This window comes from Sarcophilus harrisii, chromosome 3, assembly GCF_902635505.1.
Source record: "Sarcophilus harrisii chromosome 3, mSarHar1.11, whole genome shotgun sequence".
Taxonomy (NCBI): Eukaryota; Metazoa; Chordata; class Mammalia; order Dasyuromorphia; family Dasyuridae; genus Sarcophilus; species Sarcophilus harrisii.
In genome coordinates this window covers 273,290,315-273,303,171 of record NC_045428.1, presented here as the reverse complement: position 1 = coordinate 273,303,171, position 12,857 = coordinate 273,290,315, and positions in this window count along the sequence as shown.

Sequence of the window (12,857 nt, the reverse complement as noted above, 5' to 3'; positions counted from 1 at the left end):
TTCTAGCCGCCACAAAACAGGGCTGCCACAAAAAGTAACATACAGGTCCCTTTCCCTTCTTTAGTATCTCCCTTGGGGGTATAAGCCCAGTAGAAACACTGCTGGGTCAAAGGGTATCACAGTTTGATCTTTTTGGGCATAATTCCAGATTGCCTCCCAGAATGGTTGGATTCGCCACGTCCCCAAACAATGTATGTTCCCCAGTTTTTCCCGATCCCAAACAATCATCATTTTTTTCCTGTTCTTGCCAATCTGGCGGTTGGAGTGGTTCTCAGGGTGTCTTAATTTGCATTTCTCTGATTTAAAATGATTTGGAACACTCTTTATTGAGTGGTAATGATTTTAATTTCATCATCTGGAAATTGTTTTCAACCTTTACATTTATAAATTTGGAGAATGGCTTTGGTTTTATAAAATTAGAATCAGCTCTCTATATTTTTGGAAAATGAGGGCCTTTTCAGAACCCCAACTTGAAAGATGTTTTTCCCATTTTTTTGCTTCCCTTTAAATCTTGTTTTTAGTTTTGTTTTGTACAGAAGTTTTTAATTTGGTGAATCAAAATTTCCTATTTTGTGATCAATTGGTCTCTAGTTCATCTTTTGGTCAAATTTCTTTCCTCCTTCCTGGAGAGATAAACTATCCTGTGTTCCTCCAATTTGTTTTATAAACGTTCCTTTGTCCAAATCATGGACCCAAATCTTATCTTTTGGGCATACGGTTATTGGGTCCAAGGCCTAAAAATTTCACCATACAAATTCCCAGTTATCCCAGCAGTTTTTTGTCAAATAATTAATTCTTTCCCCAAAAGGAGGATTTTGGGTTTGCTGTCTAAATTATTGCTTTTGGACTATTCTGTCCTTGTGGAATCTAACCTGTTCCACCAATCAACTAAATCTACTTAGCCAATCCAAAATGGTTTTGGGACTGCTGCTTTATAATATAGTTTTAGGTCAAATTTAAGCTGGAAACCTTCATTTGATTTTTTTTCAATTAATTTTTGGATTCTTACCTTTTAATTTTCCAAGGAATTTTTGTTGTTATTTTTTTTCTTGATCATTAAAATATTTTTTAAATCTGGAAGGTTGGCACCAAATAAAAGTTGGTTTGGGGGCCGGTTTTGCCGGGTTCCGGGCATTGATATTTTTTTTAAAGGGTTTTATTTGTGTGGAAAGTTTTTTTAATTTGCCTTAATTTTGGACCCGGTGGTGGTAATTTTTCTTGCCGGGTTGTTTTGAAGGGAATTTTTCTTTTTTGTTGGATTTTTTGGTGGTATTAAAAAATTGCTTTGGAGGTTTGGGGATTTTTTTTAAACTTTGTAAAGGTTGTTATTTATGGTTTTTTGGGTGAATTGGTTTTGGGCCCTCTTATTTGCAAGGAAAGGGGTTTTTCCCTTTGGTTTTAATTTTTTTTTTTGGGGGGTTGGTGTTTTTCGGCCCGGATAGTAATGGTGAATAAATTTTGCTTACTAGATTTCCGGAAAGATTTAAGTTTTTTCCCTTTCTTTGGGCTTATGAATGGGGCTATATGTTTTTTAAGGAAAAAAATTTTTGCCTTTTTGGTGGTTTTGTTTAAAAGGGTGTTGGAGGTTTTAAAATGTTTTTTCTTGAGATGATTGGTTTTTTGGTTTGTTTTTGATAATTATTGGTTTGGTTTTTCCTTTTGAAATTTAAATTTGGTTTTGGTATAAATCCATTGGGTTTGTTTTTAAATGTTTTTTTTTTTTTGCATGTTTGGGGATTTTGGCCGTGTTTGTTAGAGAGACTGGTTTGCTTTTTTTCTTTTTGCTTAGGTTTGGGGAATTTTGTTGTGGGAGTTTGGTAACTTTTTCGCCCTTTTTTCAAATAGTTTATATAGATTGGGGTTATTGTTTTTAAATGTTTTGGTAGAACCATGTAAATCCTGGGTCTTGGGTTTTTTTTTTAGGGAGTTGTTAAAGTTGTTTTGTTTGTTTTTTAAAATGGGGATTGTTTAGGAATTTTTTCTGTTAATTTGGGCAAAATTATTGTTTTTGGTTTTTCTTTTTTGTTGTCAATTTGAATTAAAGGGGTAAAGTAATTTTCTAATTTTATTTTTAGTGGAAGTTTCTCCCTTTTTTCTTTTTTGGATTAAATTTGGATTTTTTCTTTGTTTTTTTAATTAGATTTTTGGTTTGTTTTTTTTTTAAGAACCAACTTTGTTTTGTTATTAAATTAAGGGTTTTTTGCCAACTTTTTTTGTTTTTTTTTAAATTTTTAAGTTTGGTTTTGGTTGGGGGTTTTTGGTTTGTTTTTTTTTAGTTTTTTAGTTGTTGGTTTACTTTCCTTTTCCTTGGCATGAAATTTCCGAGATAAGGAAATTTTTTTGGCTTTTGATTCCACAATTTTTAAATTGCCTTGGCCTTTTCTTGGGTGAAGTTATTAATTGTTTTGATTTGTTTTTGGCCAATTTTTTTAAGTATAGAATTTTTAGTTTCATTTTTTTTTTTGGCTTTTCCCTTTTTTGTTTGAGGTGTTTTTTTGGTTTTGGTTGAAGGGTTGCTTTTGTTTGGCTTTTTGGGTTTGGGGTTTTTATGTTTCCCTATAGGGTTTTTTTTTGGGTAGGTTTCCAGAATTGCTGAAAGTGGTTTTTTGTTTCATTTTTTTCCAGAGGTTTATTATATTTTTTTTCGGTTTCTATTTTTCTTTTTTTTTTTCTTTTTGTTTTGGTTTGGATTTGTTTACTTAAAGAATTTTGGTTGAGATTTCCACTTTTTGGTTTTTTATATTTGCCGGTCTTTTTCTTTTTGGGAATTTAGATTTAACCCATTGGCATATGTTTAGAGTGATTTGTTTAATTGGTTACCCTTTTTATGGGAAGATATTAAGGTGTTTTTCTTTTTTTTAAGATTTTTTTGTTTTTAGTTGGGGATGGGGCTTTTGTTTTTTGGAACTTGAAGGATGGGGTTTCATTTTTTGGCCTTTTTGTTTTTGATGGTTTTCCCTTGCTTGGTGTGTTTTTCCTTGTGGGGAAATTTGTAGGGAATTTTGGTTTTTTTCCATTCTTTTAAATGGCTTCCTTTTTAGGGGTTTTGGGGCCACATTTTATGGTTTTTAATTTTAGTTTTTCTTTTTTTTGGCCCTGGATTAAATTTGGAACCCCAGCCTTTTGTTTTATAGGTTTCCTTTCGTACTTTCCATTTGAGTTTCCTTTCCCCTTTTTGTTTTTTCCCTTCGGTTTTGTATTTTGTTTCAGTTACCCTTGTTTGGCCTTTTCTTTCCTTTCCAGGGATGGGAAGGTTTTAATTATGTTTTTTAAAACATTTTTTTTAAAAAGTTTTATGGTTTATTCATTTTCCCTTTAGAGGTTTGGGTTTTTGCTTTTTGGAGGATAGGTTTAACTTTTGCCTTTTTTTTTTTTCAAAATGTTCATTTCGGTTTTGGAAAGGTTAATGTGTTTTAGGTTTTTACAGGAAAATATAATTTTCCAAGTTTTTTTTATTTTTTTGGTTTTTTTTTGGGTTTTATATTTGAGGACAAATTTTTGTTGGTTTTGGTTTTTTTTAAGGGTTAGATGGAAATTATTTTTTGTTGAATGGGTTAATTTTTCCTTGGGAAAAGGGGTTTGTTTGGTTTGTTTTTTTGGTTTGATAGAGTTTTAGTTTTGGAATATTCTTTTTCGGCCTTTTCATTTTTTAATTGGAATGTTGGTTTGGGTGATTCCTTTGGTTGGGTTTCCTCTTTATTTGAATTGTTTTTTTTTTGGGAGTATTTTTTTTTTTTTTGTTTGAGGGTTGGTTTTATTTTAGGGATTCCCTTTTTCATTTGGGTGATTGTTGGAATTTTTCAATGTTTTTTCCTTTCTGTTTTAATTGGCTTTCAAGGTTTCTTCTTTTGATAATTTCCTGGAAAATAGTGTTCAGGCTTTTTTTTCACATTTTTCTGGGAGTCCAATGATTTTTAGATTGCCTTCTCCTAGACCTGTTTTCCAGGGTCTGTTGTTTTCCGAAGGATTTCCATTTTTCTCCATTGTTTGGTTTTTGGTCCTTGACTGGTTTTTCTTGTCCTCGAGTTTCAATTTCCATTTGTTCTATTTTTTTTCGGTAAAGTGTTTTTTCACCTACTTTTTATTTTTTCTAATTGTCCAATTTGTTCTATGGAATGTTTTTCCATTTTCCCATTTTTCCTTTTAGGGCTATTTTTCTTTTCCAAGTTTAATCCTTATTTTTAAAGGTTTTATTTCTTTTATCCATTCTGTTTTTAAGTGGGTGGGCCTTTCTCAGACTTTCTTGCCAAGCCTTCCCTCTCCCTTTTCCCATTTTTTTCTTTTGTAGTTTCTTGTGAGAGCCTTTTAATTTCTTCCCTTTGGTTTTCTAAAGAGGAAAGATAATTCTCCTCCTTTGGGGATTCACCCTGGAGACAGTCTTTTTATCCTCCTAGGGTTTAAGTCTGTTCTTCTGTCTGTATAAAGCTGTCAATCTTAAAAAGTTCCTTTTTAATTTTTGCTCATTTTTGTCCAAGAAGAACCAAGAGACAAACTAACAAAGAAAAAAAAAGGGAAAAAAAAACCAAATGGAATCTCTTTTTTGGGGAGGGGCTGGGTGGCGTTGAGGCTTCCTCTTACCAGACTGGGGGGCAACCGAGGCACTAGCGGGACTTGCCTTGCACCTGGCTTTGAGACTCTGGAGAGCGTGTTGAGACGCTGTGGGGGAGGGGTGGCGGTCTCAAGGAACTCCAGCTGTTTGGGGTTGTATTCTTCACCCCGGTGTTTTTTTTAGCTTTCTGTTGGGCCAAGCTTTTCCAAGGCCAAAGTATCCAATTCCTTGTGAACCTCCCTCAAGGGGCGCTGGCCCCCAACCCCCTCCGGTCCGCTTGTGAGCTGCCTGCCGGGCCTTCCACAAGCCCATTGTCTGCCCCTTCAGCCGGTGCCTGATCTTAAAACCATCCCCCCTCGAGCAAAACAGACCCCGGTGAATCTAAGGAATTCTTTTCCAACTGTTTGTGGGTTTTTTTCAGTCCAATTAATTAGAGGCCTTTAATTGAGGATGGATTCTGAGGAGAAAACCTTTGAAAGCTTACAACAGCTTTTGCCTTCCCTCGCTATCTTGGCCCAAAGTCCCCAATAATGATAAAATGTTTTGGGGAGATGTGGGGGAAATTTGGGGACACTGATACATTGTTAGGAATTGTGAAATGGATTCAAGGCCTTTGGGGAGGAATTTGGGAACTTTTAGCTAAAAGGTGTCAAAGTACATTACCATTTGATCCAGCAGTAGTCCTATTGGGGCCAATATCCAAAGGTCCCATAAAAGGAGGGAAAGGGCACTCACCCAATTTTAAAATGTTTGTGGTAGTTCTTTTTGTAGTGTCAAGAAACTGGAAGCTGAGTGGATGAAGTTGGAGATTGCTGAATAAGTTATGATATATGAACATTTTAGAATATTATTATTCTTAAAGAAACAGCAGAATGATTTCAGAGAGGTGTGGGGAAACTTACATGAAGTGATGCTAAGTGAAATGAGCAGAACCCGGAGATCATTGTATATGGCAACAGCAAGATTATATGATGATCAATTCTGATGGATATAATTCTTTTCAACAATGAGATGTTTCAGGCCAGTTCCAATGTACTAGTGATAGAGAGCACCATCTGTACCCAGATAAAGGACTATGGGCACTGAGTATGGATCACAATATAGCCTTTTCATTCTTTTTGTTGTTGTTTGCTTGCCTTTTGCTTTCTTTCTCATTTTTTCCTTTTGATTTTTCTTGTGCAGCATGATAATTGTGAAATATGTATAGAACAATTGCACATGTTTAACATATATTGGATTATTTACTACTTAGGGAAGGAGATGGAGAGAAGAGGAAAAAATTTAGAACACAAGATTTTGCAAGGGTATTCACCCTTTAAATTCACATTAAATTTAAATTCACATGAAAAATAATGGAGATAAAAACTTCTCTTAGTCCTATGCTAGGCCATTGGTCACAAACTAGGAGAAAGTATTAGGTAGATTTCTCAGACATACCCAAAGTCTGATATTTTGTGCACAAGTGTTTCCTGAAAGTGTCATTAAACCCTTCCTCTTCTAAAACCTGTTCAGAGGAGAAATATTTGTCTAAGAAAAGATTGACAGACAGACCTTACACTACTTATTCTTATTTAAATCCCTCAGAATCCTTCCCAAAAATTAAAATGGAATTTTTTTGGGAAAAGCTTTTATTCCCAGAATTTCCAGCCCTGGGATAAAAAAATTATTTCTTGGTTTTAAAAATATTGCCTTAAAAGCTTTCCTTTTTTTGTTAAATTCACTTTTTCAAAAGAAGGTCTTTATTGTTAATTAAAGGAAAGAGGTTTTGGTGTTTTTGAATAATTTTTTAAAAGGCCTTGTCAAAAAAATAAATTCAAATTAGAAATTTTTTGAAATAATTACAAAAACATTTATTTTTTGGAGAAAATGCTTTTTTCTTTTTGGAATTTTTTTAGGGTTAAATTAAGAGACAAAAAATTAAATCCTAAATTTGGTAAAGGACAGTAAAGAGATAAAAATTTAATATAAAAAAAGGAAATAAATTACAAACCCTATTTTCTCCTTCTTCATTCTACAATTTCCCTTTAAAAAGAGAAATTTAATTCCTTAATTGAAAGGAAAGGATTTAAAATGCAAATGTTTAGTTAAGGTAATTTTTTATAGTAAATGTGTCTCAATTAAAGTAGAATAAATCAAGTGAAAATGATGATTATGATAATAATAATAACTAACATTTAGGTAACACTCTAAGATGTAGAAAATGCTTTTTTCTTTTTTTAGCCTTATGTGTTTTGATAGTGGAGTTAAAGTGAAGAGAGCAGAAAGAACTTGAAATCCTGAAATGGATAAAAGGACAGGTAAAGAGATAAAAAGAATTGAGGGATATGAAGGGGAAAAAAAGGAAGATGGGAATGAGTAGGGCACAACCCTAGCTCTCTGTCATACCTCTCTGTCTACAATCCCATAAATGTAGATAGAGTGTAAGCTCCTTGATAGTAGGAAAGGCATTAGATCCTATCTATTCATAGTGACAACGTTTTCCTTCAGGAGCTTATCATCTCTCAACTAAGATATTACAAAAATTCCTATTTGAACTCCTGGCTTCCAATCTCTTTCCCCTCTAAAACCAGTATTCCATCTCTAATCTATGTACCTGGGCCAGTCCTTGATCCCTGGAATACACTCCCTTACTCTCCTACCTCTTAAAATATCTAATCTCATTTAAGCTTTTGCTGATAAACTACTTCCTAAAGGAAGCCTTTCTTAAGGTCTGGTGTTCAAATTACAATGTACATGCTTATCTATTACACATTGTATTTCCCAGTAAAATATAAACTTCTTAGTAAAAGGAACTATTTTTTTCATTTTGTTTTTGTAGCCCCCCCAACCTGAGTATTGTGATTTTTCTTGCAGTGAGTACTAGAAAAATATTTATTGAACTGGAAGCCTTTGGGTACAGTCTTGCAAATGCAGACATCTCTTTTCCTGTATTTTCAAAGACTCTAAAATTTTATTTTTAGCATGAGCATCTTTCTGTAGAGGAACTTTATTTCCAAGGGATTAATTAATTGGAAGCATTTAAGCATACTACAGATCATTCTTTGATTAAAATATAGGATGATAAACTCCTACCATTAAGATATGTTATTCTTTTGATGAATTTGCCACTATTCCTGATGATGAATGATACCCTATCTTTTTACAAGCTCTGCTCTCTCTCAAAAACCAGTATCAGTCACCAATCTATACTTTAACATGTAGCTTCTATCTAGAAGGATAAAAGGGTAATCTGATATTCATTAAAGTTGTCTAGATCAGAATGGTTCCTTTACTGATTCATCAGTTATCAAAGGATAACATAACAAAGACAAAAGAAGTATAGAATTTTCATTGTTGTGATTTTTTTCTGAATTTCTATAGAAATTATGAAATCACATTTTATTTGTCTCACTGTGTTTTCATGCATTTTCCCCATTAAGCAGACCATTAAAAAACAAATTAATTACATAACCAAATTTTAAAATTTTGACTAGATTGGTAATTTTATTAGCATAGGAAACCCTCATTGGGAAAGCCATTCAGATTAGGAAAGGAGGAGAGAAGAAAGGGAAGGGAACAAATATTTGTTAAATTATCTACTGTGGACAGGCACTTGGCAAAGCACTTAAAAATATTAGCTCATTTGACATATTTTAGATTGGGACCTTTTCTAAAACTTACTGTATAAAAAGTTGTGTGAAGAGACTGAATATTTTATCTAGTATATTAGATGCAGAATTTAAATCCTAGACTTGGTTGATAGGGATATGGAACACACTTCTTACATCTATATCTAGGGGTCTTGGGGAAAAGAAACAGGAGTATAGAAGAAATTATAAGTTAGAGGTAAATGGGAGTGAAGGGACTATTGGCAATGCAGAGAGAGCCCTGGAAAGTTGGGATTGAACCATGGGCAAACTTATCCTTCCCATCTCTATAAGAAAGTAGTATCAAAGAACATATATTATTCTATCCTTAGTAACTACTTGGAGTAGAGCATGGCTGCCTTCCTTAAGAGAAAAGGAATAATTTGTAGATGAGAACTATACTTTATCCAATATATTGTAATACCTCTCTATGCCCAAATATAATAAAATTATTTTTCTTTACATAAAGTTATCTCATTTGATAGACACAACCCTGAGAGATTGATACCATTTTATCCCCATTTTCCAGATGAGAAAATTAAGGTTCCTAGAGGTTTAGTAACTTGTCCAGAATCATATAAATTTTAAGTATAAGAGGAAGAACTCAGATCTAGTTCAAATACAAACACATATATACAGAAACACAGACAGTCAAACAGACATAGATACAGACACAGAAACACACAGAGACACACTCACATACTCCTTGACCAAAGGATGGTATGCTCATGTTTAACCCATATTGGATTGCTTACTGTTTAGGGGAGTAGGTGCTTAACTGTAAGAGCCCTGTTGTCCTTGATTCAAGTTTATCTTTCCAGAGTTCCAGCCCTCTACAGCTCACAAAAGTGTAATATTATTAAATTTGAGCATGTTAACAATGGTTTTGTTGATATAATGTCAACTGGGAATATTGAGTACCTATTGATTCCATTGCTTTAAAATAGCATATGGCTAGAAGAAGGGGTCTGATGAGGACATATAGTAAAAGATGAGTGTACCTTATTTTAGGAGGACTCAGCAATGCTGAATAAGGGGAAAATATCTGAGAGATTTGCCTCAAAGGTGAGGGGGAGAAAGAGAGAGATAGAAAGAGAGAGAGAGAGAGACACACACACACACACATACAAAGAGAGAGAGAGAGAGAGAGAGAGAGTGTGAGTGACAGAGAGATGGGGAGAAAGAGGAGGAGAGAGGTAAAGAGAAGAAATTAAAAAGATCGAAAAGAGAGAGAAAAGAAAAATGAGACAAAAGAAAGCGAGAGAGAAAGAGAGTAATTAATGTGGCAAGTACTGGGTTAAGTGTGGAGTATATAAATACAAGCAAACAATACCCTTGAGAAGCTGACTTTCTAATGGGGAAAGCCTATATATATAAAGGAGAGATGGTAAAGGGGAAGGGAAGTTTATTGACAGGGGCTTGGAAAAGGGTGGAATGGAGAAGAATGGAGGCAGGAGATTATATTATTCAGATGATTGAAAAAGTCACTTCTATTGAAAAGTTAACTGGGAGACAGGAGATCTGGTTTTAAATGCTAACTATAAATTTGGGAAAGCCATGTATTATCTCTGAACCTTAGTTTCTGCATCTAGAAAATGTCCTTATTAAGTCTCAGGGCATCTCCCTTATAAAGTTGACATGAGCAAAGTTCTTTTTTTTATTTTTTATTAAAGCTTTTTATTTACAAAACATATGCACGGGTAATTTTTTCAACATTGACCCTTGTATAACCTTTTGTTTCAAATTTTCCTCTCCTTCCCCCCACCCCCTTCCCTAGCTGGCAGGTAGTTCTATACATGTTAAATATTGTTGAAATACATGTTAGATCAAATATAGGTATACATATTTATATAGTTATCTTATTGCACACAAAAAAATCAGATCAAGAAGAAAGAAAAAGAAAAACAGAAAGAAAACAAAATGCAAGCAAATAACAACAGAGAGAGTGAGAATGCTATGTTATGGTCCACACTCTGTTCCCATGATTCTCTCTCTTGGTGTAAATAACTCTTTTCATCACTGCACAACTGGAACTGGTTTGAATCATCTCAATGTTAAAGAGAGCCATATCCTTCAGAGCTGATTGTTGTATAGTCTTGTTGCAGTGTATAATGATCTTCTGGTTCTGCTCATTTCACTTAGCATCAGTTCATGTAAGTCTTTCCAAGTCTCTCGAAATCATCCTGCTGGTCATTTCTTATAAAACAATAGTATTCCATAGCATTCATATACCGTAATTTATTCAGCCATTCTCCAATTGATGGACATCAGGGCTGCCACAAACATTTTTGCACATGTGGGTCTCTTTCCCTCCTTTAAGATCTCTTGGGGATACAATCCCAGTAGAAACACTGCTGGATCAAAGAGTATGTACAGTTTGATAACTTTTTGAGCATAGTTCTAAACTGCTCTCCAGAATGGTTGGATCCCTTCACAACTCCACCAAGAATGCATCAGTGTACCAGTTTTCACACATTCCCTCCAACATTCTTCTTTATCTTTTCCTGTCATCTTAGCCATTCTGACAGGGGTGTAGTGGTGTCTCAAAGTTGTCTTTAATTTTCATTTCTTTAATCAATAGTGATTTGGAATACCTTTTCACATGGCTACAAATTGTTTCAATTTCTTCATCTGAAAATTGTTTGTTCATATCCTTTGACCATTTATCAATTGGAGAATGGCTTTAACTATTATAAATTTGTGTCAATTCTCTATATATTTTAGAAATGAGGCCTTTATCAGATCCTTTGGATGTAAAAATGTTTTCCCAGTTTATTGCTTCCCTTCTAATTTTGTCTGAATTAGTTTTGTTTGCACAAAAATTTTGTAACTTAATATAACTTAATATAATCAAAATTATCTCTTTTATGATCAATAATGATCTTTAGTTCTTCGGTTAGAAATTCCTTCCTCCACAAATCTGAAGGTAAACTACTCTATGTTTTTTTCTAATTTGTCTATAATATCATTCTTTTTGTTTAGATCATGAAACCATTTTGACCTTATCTTGGCATATTGTGTTATGTGTGGGTCTATGCCAACTTTCTGCCATACTCGTTTCCAATTTTCCCGGCAGTTTTTGTCAAATAGTGAATTCTTGTCCCAAAAGTTGAGGTCTTTGGATTTGTCAAATACTAGATTGTTATAGTCATTGGCTATTTTGTTCTGTGAACCTAACCTATTCCCCTGATAAACTTCTCTATTTCTTATCCAGTACCAAATGGTTTTGATGACCACTGCTTTATAATATAGTTTTAGATCTGGTACAGCTAGGCCACCTTCATTTGCTTTTCTCTTCATTAATTCCTTTGAAATTCTTGACTTTTTTTCTTCCAGATGAATTTTGTTGTTATTTTTTCTAGTTCAGTAAAATAGTTTCTTGGGAGTTTGATTGGTATAGCACTAAATAAAAAGATTACTTTGGAGAGCATTGTCATCTTTATTATATTTGCTCAGCCTATCCATAAGTACTTGATAGTTTTCTAATTGGTTAGATCTGACTTTGCGTGGAAAGTGTTTTGTAGTTTTGTTTATATAGTTTCTTGCTTTCCCTTGGCAGATAAATTTCCGAATACTTTATACTATTGAAAGTTATTTTAAATGGAATTTCTTTTTGTATCTCTTGCTGTTGGATTTTTTTAATGATATATAAGAATCTTTGATTTATGTGGAATTATTTTGTATCCTGCAATATTGCTAAAGTTATGAACTATTTCTAATAGCTTTTTAGTAGATTCTCTAGGGTTCTCGAGATATACCATCATATCATATGTCATCATATCATCTGCAAAGAGTGATAATTTGGTTTCCTCATTACTTTATTTCTTTTAATCTCTTTTTCATCTCATATTGCCACAGCTAGCATTTCTAATACAATATTGAGTAGTAATGGCAATAGTGGGCAACCTTGTTTCACTCCTGATTTTATTGGGAATGGTTCTAGTTTATCCCCATTACATATGGTGTTTGCTGATGGTTTTAAATAGCTGCTACTGACTATTTTAAGGAAAATTCCATTCATTCCTATTCTCTCTGGTGTTTTTAATAGGAATTGGTATTGGATTTTATCAAATGCTTTTACTACATCTATCAAGATAATCATATGGTTTTTGTTAATAATTTGTTCTATTTCTTTTTCTAAAATGGGACTATTTAAGTAATTTACTTCTTCCTTTGTTAATCTGGGCAATCTATACTTTTATAGGTATTCCTCCATTTCACTTAGCTTGTCTTATTGGCATAAAGTTGGGCTAAGTAACTCCTAATAATTGCTCTAATTTCCACTTCATTAGTGGATAGTTCTCCCTTTTCATTTTTGAGACTAACAATTTGCTTTGAGGAAAGTTCTTTGTAAACTCTCAAAAGGTAGTTTTAAGGTGAGGTGTTTTGTTTTGTTTTTTTTACTGATGGCATGTTCCATTAATGTTTCCCTTCTCAGAAGCATTACTTTCCTGTGCTAAGTAGTGAATAAACTTAACATTTCATTATTGCTCAGGGAGAAAAGAGAAAAATGAAACTTCCCTTCAAAATCATGGTGCATTTTGCATGTGCAATCAATTGCAAACATAAGTGTCTTGGATGTGTTTACCACTTCCTGTTGGAGCAAAGTGAGTTTTAGATAAGGTTATCAGAAGGCTCAAATGGGTTTCTGAGCATTAAGCTCTTAAAATGAAAAGAACTGA